Genomic DNA, 8,084 nt, shown 5'->3' on the forward strand with positions numbered 1-8,084 from the left:
CAAGCGATGGACACTATGCTAAGTGGTATTGAGTGCGCATGTGCATGTTACATGATAAGGGCTGTCCCCTTTTCATGTAAGTATAAAAATAGAGAGATTTAGTTAAAATGAAATAAAATAGACGAAATTCGAACCTCGTAATTTAGGTTTAGAAATAGATTACGTGAGAAAATTAGAAAATGGAATGTAAAACAAACCATTGTTTAGCTTAGAGATAAAATAGTTTCAGGAAAAGAATGTGCACTGTCAATTTTGTTATGAAAAATTCAATTGAGGAATGCAACTATAGAATAAGTTAATAAACATGTTTTTAACATATTGGAAATATAGGTTACTGAGAATATAGGTTAAAATTCCTTTTGTAAACAAAGGAAAAAGTTTTGGACACGCATGTCCAGAATGCGTGAAAAAAGACATGTTTTAACATGTGTATGACGTCATGGAAAATAGAAAGTTCTAGATATAGTTAGAAACTTGAGAGAAACTGAGGGAGAGTCAGAGGGAGTCTGAGGTCGGCAGACGACAGTCCAGTTGGGATTCAAACGTTTAGAAGCGAGACGGTCACTTTTGAAACTTAATATGTGAAGCTTTGAATTCTTGATGATGAAAACCACGGCCGGGCGTGAGAAGAAATAACTGTAGAGATTCAACGTCTCTATCAACCACGCCACGTTGACTCTCTACAGTTCCAGATGAACATTGTCTGAAGATAGCGGTTTCAATCCCACCCAAAGTGTGCCAGAGGGTAATTGGCCAAAATGTGGTGAGATGACAACAACTACGGATGGCAGTGATGGCTGAGAATGCAGTTAGGAGATTCGAAGTTCCTATCCGTTGCGGTTACCAACTGACGAAGGCCAGAGGAATAGTTGGCCGAAACGTTGTGAATAAACAAAACCAATAAAAGATCAAAAACAACAACTAATAAAGATGAGAATAATAGTCCGAAACAAAAATAAATTAATCAGTATTATTATAATTATTATTATTATTATCATTATTATTATTATTATTATTATTATCATTATTAGTATTAAGATTATTATTATTATCATTATCATTAGGATTATTATTATTATTATTATTATTATTATTATTATAAAGATCATTATTATCATTATTAAGATTATTATTATTATTATTATTATTATTATTATTAAAAATATTAATGTTATTATTATTATTAAGATTATTACTATTGTTATCATGATTATCATTATTATTATTATCATTATCATTATTATTATTATTATTATTATTTAGATTATTATTATTATTATTATCATTAATATTATTATCATCATCTTTATTATTATAATTATTAAGATTATTATTATCATTATTATTATTATCAAGATTATTATTATCAAGATTAGTGTTATTATTATTAAGATTATTATTATTATCATTATTATTCTCATTATTATTATTATCATTATTATTATCATTATTATTATTATTATTAAGATTATTATTATTATTATTATTATTATTATTATTATGATTATTAAGATTATTAAGATCGTTATTATTATTAAGATTCTTCTTCTTCTTATTATTATTATTATCATTATTATTATCATTATTATCATAATTATTCTTATCATTATTATTAAGATTATTCTCATTATTATTATTAAGATTATTATTATTATTATTATAATTATTATTATCATTATTAGTATTAAGATTCTGATAATTATTATCATCATTATTATTATCATTATAAGGATTATTATTATTATTATGATGATTATTATTATTATCATTATTATCATCATTATTGTTATTATTAAGAATTCTTCTTCTTATTATTATTATTATTAATATTATTATTATTATCATTATTCTTCTTCTTCTTATTATTATTATTAATATTATTATTATCATTATTATCATTATTATTATTATTATTATCAGGATTATTATTATTATTATTAAGATTATTATTATCATTATTATCATTATTATTATTATCATTATTATCATTTTTATTATTATTATTATCATTATTATTAAGATTATCATTATTATTATTAATAAGTTTATTATCATTATTATTATCATTATTATTAAGATTTTTATTATTATTATTACTATCATTATTATCATTATCATTATTATCATTAAGATTATTATTATTAATTTTATTATTATCATTATTATTATTATCATTATTATTATCATTATTATTATTATTATCATTATTATTATTATTATTAAAAGCTGATTTCAAATTTTTCTGAAATTTAAATTAAAGCCGGGAGAATCACTCACAAAGAAAAATCTTGAATATTTCTCGCAGGCAAAATTCAACCGCTTATCGTCAACTCTGCTATTTATCGCAAGATATTTGACTGGTATATTATTGATTGTTATTTAGGTAATTCTAATCATTATACTGGCCCTGAAGCTAAGGGTTAAGATAAGGAAAATAAAAAATGATTTATCTCCCCTGACACATTTTACTCATAATGCCAATTTACAATGCCAAAAGCAAGCCCAGAAGTAAAAAATAATTCCCACGATTAAAAAAAAAATGAGAGAAAGTAACGGTTTTATGTTATATTTGAAGTGAGTTTATTTTAAATGTTGAATACTGCATTTAATTTCGTTTATCAACTTGAAAAGTTATCTGGTGCTATCCAAGTGAGAGGAATTGCATCACATATAACAATATAGTAAAGACAGATTTTTTAATATATTTTTGGCGCTTCTATATTATAATAACGGAAAAATATTGAATTTCAAGTGAAACAAATGCTACCTACGTAATTATCAAGTCTCAAATAGTAACATATTTAAAAATTACAAAAAACGATCAGGTAGAAAAATAATTATTAATGAAAAAAGAAATTTGTGAAATGAAGTGAAATCACTATGTTAGGGGTAAAAAAAAGACAAGTTGAAAGGGGAGATAATCAAGCTCCATTGCTTACGTCACGTAATGAACGTAATTCAAAATGTCGGACATATTTTGTTCCCTATCTAAACTTTATCGAAAATTGTTTTTCATTAATAATTATTTTACTATCTTATTGTTTTCCGTAATTTGGGATATGTTACTATTTGCGACATGACGATTACGTAGGTATTATTTGTTTTACTTGAAATTCAATATTTTTTGTTTTTATAATATAGAAGCACTTATTTTTCTATGTTAAAATCGTTTTTAACAAAATGAAAAAAGAAATGTTCCTATTTACGAGGAGCGTGCAATAAGTAATGCCTCTGACCCACTTCCAATTGTCTAATCTAGCTGAAATTTTCCAGGTGCAATGATTTATATCTCTACGGGTTATGTGGCAAATTACAGCTCTGAGCTAATTGTGGTTTCTGTTTTACAGGTGTTTGAACTGAGTCAGGTGTGAAATGGAGCCTTTTGAATGTCGAGCAGTGATCCAGTTTTTTTTATTTGAAAGGACGCACACCACAGGAGACTTTTGATGAAATGAAAGAAACTTATGGTGATAATGCCCCATCATATGACCTTGTAAAACGCTGGCATTGTGAATTCAAACATGGCCGGAAGTCTGTGGAAACAGCTCCCAGACCTGGTCGCCTCCCTTATTCCATTGATGAGACATCTGTCCGTCAAGTTGACGCTGCCATTTTGGAAGATCGGCGCATTACTATTCGCCAAATAGCCCAAGATATCAAGATTAGTAAAGGGCATGTGGAAACTATCATTCATGACCATTTGCATATGCATAAGGTGTCTGCCAGATGGATTCCCAGGTTGCTCACACCATTCCAGAAGCGAGAACGCGTTGTGTGCTCGAGGATGAATTTGGAGATGTGCCAAGAAGATGAGTCAAAGTTTTTCAAAAGACTGACTACACAGGATGAAACCTGGGTCCATCACTATGATCCAGAGACCAAAGCCCAGTCAATGCAGTGGAAGCACTTGGACTCACCACCTCCAAAGAAGGCAAGGGTGCAGCCCTCCGTTGGCAAGGTCATGCTCACAGTCTTCTGGGACCAGGACGGAGTAGTGATGACAGATTTCCTGGCAAAGGGTACCACAATTACAGGAGCCTATTATACTTCACTTTTGAGGAAATTAAGGGAAGCTATCAAAATCAAGAGGCGGGGCAAGATCAGCAAAGATACCCTTCTCCTGCAGGACAACGCTCCGGTCCACAACTCACATGTCGCCAGATCAGAAGCATGGAGAGTGATAGCGTGCTTCGAACATTACATTGGAGTATCTACATACTAATTAAATATTCGTAGTATGTTGTCGCCTTCTTTACCCCTTTTTAATAAATAGGATCTCCCGATCAAATAATTTATAATCTGGAAACCGTGACACACTTATGTACGTTAAAGGTACGGCATTAATATATAAATTGTCATGTAATATTCTCTCTTCTATTTGTTTAAAAATTCATTTTTAATGGCAACTGCCTCATTTTAGACGAGCCATTCTCAACCTTTATTCCATCATTAACCCTTCGGCGTTATGTATTTCTCCATTTACCCTCTATTTCCATGCAAATAATATTCATAGTCATCATAAATTGAAAAAATAAAGAATGTCAAAAAGAACCTTTTAATTGTTTTGGCTTTTAGGTTTTCTATAAAACTAGTATTATACATTCCTAAAACAAAAATAAAGAAAATCAAACCTTTTTCTAAATAAAAAATTATTAAGTTGTAAGGTTCCCTCAATAACTTTCCCGACTTAATTTTTGTACAAGCATTTCAAATTGTTGTAGACCCTTGAAAATTCAATATTTTATTGCTATACATCTTATGAGGTTACTGACCAATTTTTATGATTTTAGGTTCAAATGAACAGCTACAGCAGGAATTGGAATACACTCTACTAAAGCCTGATTGTCACAGCTGGTGAATTTCAAAAATGCAGTCTAGACGTGAGGTCACTTTAGAAAACAGATATGCAATAAAATTCTGTTTTAAACTTGGAAAAATGCCATAGAAACGTATTGAATGCTTCAGACTGCATTTGGACCATCTTGCATGAATCGAGCATCAGTAATTTGTATTTTGTACATTTCTTAAAGATGACACAATCAGAAAAGAAATAATTATTTTTAATTATCAGGTACCTCAATTATTTACCCCCGACTATATAATTTTTTACTCCCTAGGGGGTAAGTTTACCCCTGGGTGAAAACTCTGGTCTATACGGATTTCTCCTTCACTAACTAGATGAAGCATGGTAAGAAAACAGATACTACACTTTGTTTTTTGCTAAAAGGTCAAATGTCTATTAGATCAATTGTCTAATTGACATTATTTACAAAGATGAATTATTGATTCATACTTATTTATTTCCGTCCCCACGAGGGCAGAGTAAGACATAAAATCGAGTTTTAATGGGAGTAAAATCCAGCTTTTCCAACAAGACAAAAATAAAAATGGCCTTAGGTTCATCCGAAGTTTAGGACATTTTTCATTTTATTATGTATAGCGTATTCTTGTTTAATCTTTAGTGTCGTGCAATATTCTCCCATCTATTTTTTATTATTCTCAAATTTAAAATAAAACACGTAGAGAAATTTGAAACCTAAGGTTTTATTTCTTTAAATGGAAGCCATTTTTCTTTTCTGCTTTTATTTCTTCTCATGTGTTGCATATGGAAAGGCAATTAAAATGAAAATGTCATGAAAAGAAAGAAATAGAGATAAACCGCGATCGTAATTGTTTTCGTTTTTTTAGGAGGTGTTTTCCTTTAAAATTGATGAGAAAAAACGATTTACACATTTTTTTATTATGATGACACTGACACAATCATCTTTATGGACACGTTTTATTCCTTGTCAAAGAAATAGATAGAACATCTATATATATAAAAGGCAAAAATCGGTGTGTATGTATGTATGTATGTATGTATGTATGTATGTATGTTTGTTTGTAACGCTAAAACTTTTGAAAGACGGAACCAGAGTTGACAAATTTGGTATCATATTGCACCTTGATCACCCGGATGACAAATATCGAAATTTCACGTCAAACGGACCAGTAGAAAGGGGTCAACTGATCGTTTTTCTCCTAGGGGGGCCCCCCAAAAAACCTGTCATTTTAACGTTATTCAATACGTGTCACGTGACGTGACGTCAGCTCAAACTTTTGACAGACACAACCAAAGTTGACAAATTATGTATCATATTGAACCTTGATCACCCGCATGACAAATATCGAAATTCCACACCAAACGGACCATTAAAAGGGGGTGAACTGATCATTTCTCTCCTAGGGGGGGCCCCCAAAAAAACCTGTCATTTTAATGTTAATATTACATAATCCAAAAACGCTTAGTCATGTCACGTGACGTGACGTCAACATCCAGTAATGGCGAACAAATGTAAACAAACACTTTGTTTTACCGATACTTTTGTAATTTCTCTTCTGCTTTGTTCTAGAGATTATTAAACTCCATGACAATGTCTCCAACGTATTTAACTGGTTAAAAATAGTATTTATACAAGAGTTTTAACGAAAAATATCAGGAAAAAATGTACAGGAATAAAAAAAAATTCAGCTTTCAAAATATTCGTCGATAAAAAAACCGATCTTTATATTTACGCTAGCCATTTTGTATATTACCACGTGACCTGCTATCTCTTAAACTGGAGGGGGGGGATCCACTTGAATCCAACAAAACCAGTAATTTTTTTTTCTATTATATATACATCATTTTCTATAAAATTAAGTGTAGACTTTATAATTAAAACAAAAAATGTTATTCATACTAAAAAAAAAAAACGCTTAGTCATGTCACGTGACGTGACGTCAACATCCACTAATGGCGAACAATTGTACCTATTTACTATGCCTCCCCACGGGACAGAGTTAGACACCAGGGTCGTTTTTTAACGTGGAGAAAAGGTACAAAAATAAAAATTGTCTCAGTCGTGGAGGATTTCTCCTCCACCGAAAGAGAACAAGAAATAGAAGTGCAGCATCTGAAGAACAGATACTACACTTTGATCTTGACCAAAAGGCCAAGAATGCGAACAATTGTAAATAACAACTTTTTTCACAAAACCAACACCGTCTTTCTTTTTTTTCTCTCTCTTTCTCTCTCTCACCCACTTACTCTTCCCTCTCTCTCACCCTCTTTCTCTTGACGTCACACCACTGTTAAACTGTGGGGGGGGGGAACACATTCCCAGGCATTATCTCCTATAGATGCACATTTTATTAGAAATTCAGCTTTCAAAATATTAGACGATAATAAAAATATAAAACCAACACCCTCTTTCTCTTTTCTCTCTCTCTCACCAACTTACTCTTCTCTCTCTCTCACCCTCTTTCTCTTGACCTCCTACTACTGTTAAACTGTGTGTGTGTGTGGGGGGGGGAAGAGGCAGCTTGAAAACCAACAAAAACAGTGCACAGTTTCCCAAGCATTTGGGGTGGGAAGGGGGGGAAGAAGCCGAGCGCACAGTTTCGTGTGAGAGAGAGAGAACAATTCTCAACCTATATACTCAACAAATTTTTTATCTACAGATTTGAAAGTTTGTATATAGGGTATTCAGACATATGGAAATATATCTAGCATAATCTATCTATTATATCTATAAAAGTGAAAATGTGTGTGTGTGTGAGGTAGCCAGAGAGAGAGAGAGAGAGAGAGAGAGAGAGAAAGAGAGAGAGAGAGAGATACAACAATTCTCAACCTATATATTCAATACATTTTTTATCTACAGATTTGAAAATTTGTATATAGGGTATTCAGACATATGGAAATATATCTAGCATAATCTATCTATTATATCTATAAAAGTGAAAATGTGTGTGTGTGTGTGTGTGTGTGTGTGCGTAAGAGAGAGAGAGAACAATTCTCAACCTATATACTCAACGTATTTTTATCTACGGATTTTAAACTTTGTATATAGGGTATTCAGACATATAGAAATATATCTAGCATAATCTATACATTATATCTATAAAAGTGAGAATGTGAGTGTGTGAGAGAGAGAGAACAATTCTCAACCTATATATTCAACAAATTTTTTACCTACAGATTTGAAAATTTGTATATTGGGTATTCAGACATATGGAAATATATCTAGCATAATCGATCTATTATATCTATAAAAGTCAGAATG

The 8,084-nt window shown here is 30.9% G+C and overlaps 1 pseudogene; it reads right to left on the reverse strand.

The window, feature by feature from the left end:
* Positions 1-6,853: 6,853 nt before the first annotated feature.
* Positions 6,854-6,987, reverse strand: LOC145265105 (U2 spliceosomal RNA; annotated as a pseudogene).
* Positions 6,988-8,084: the final 1,097 nt, after the last annotated feature.

The sequence above is a fragment of the Euprymna scolopes genome, chromosome 3 (genome assembly GCF_053919585.1).
Source record: "Euprymna scolopes isolate OS-2025 chromosome 3, ASM5391958v1, whole genome shotgun sequence".
Lineage (NCBI taxonomy): Eukaryota > Metazoa > Mollusca > Cephalopoda > Sepiida > Sepiolidae > Euprymna > Euprymna scolopes.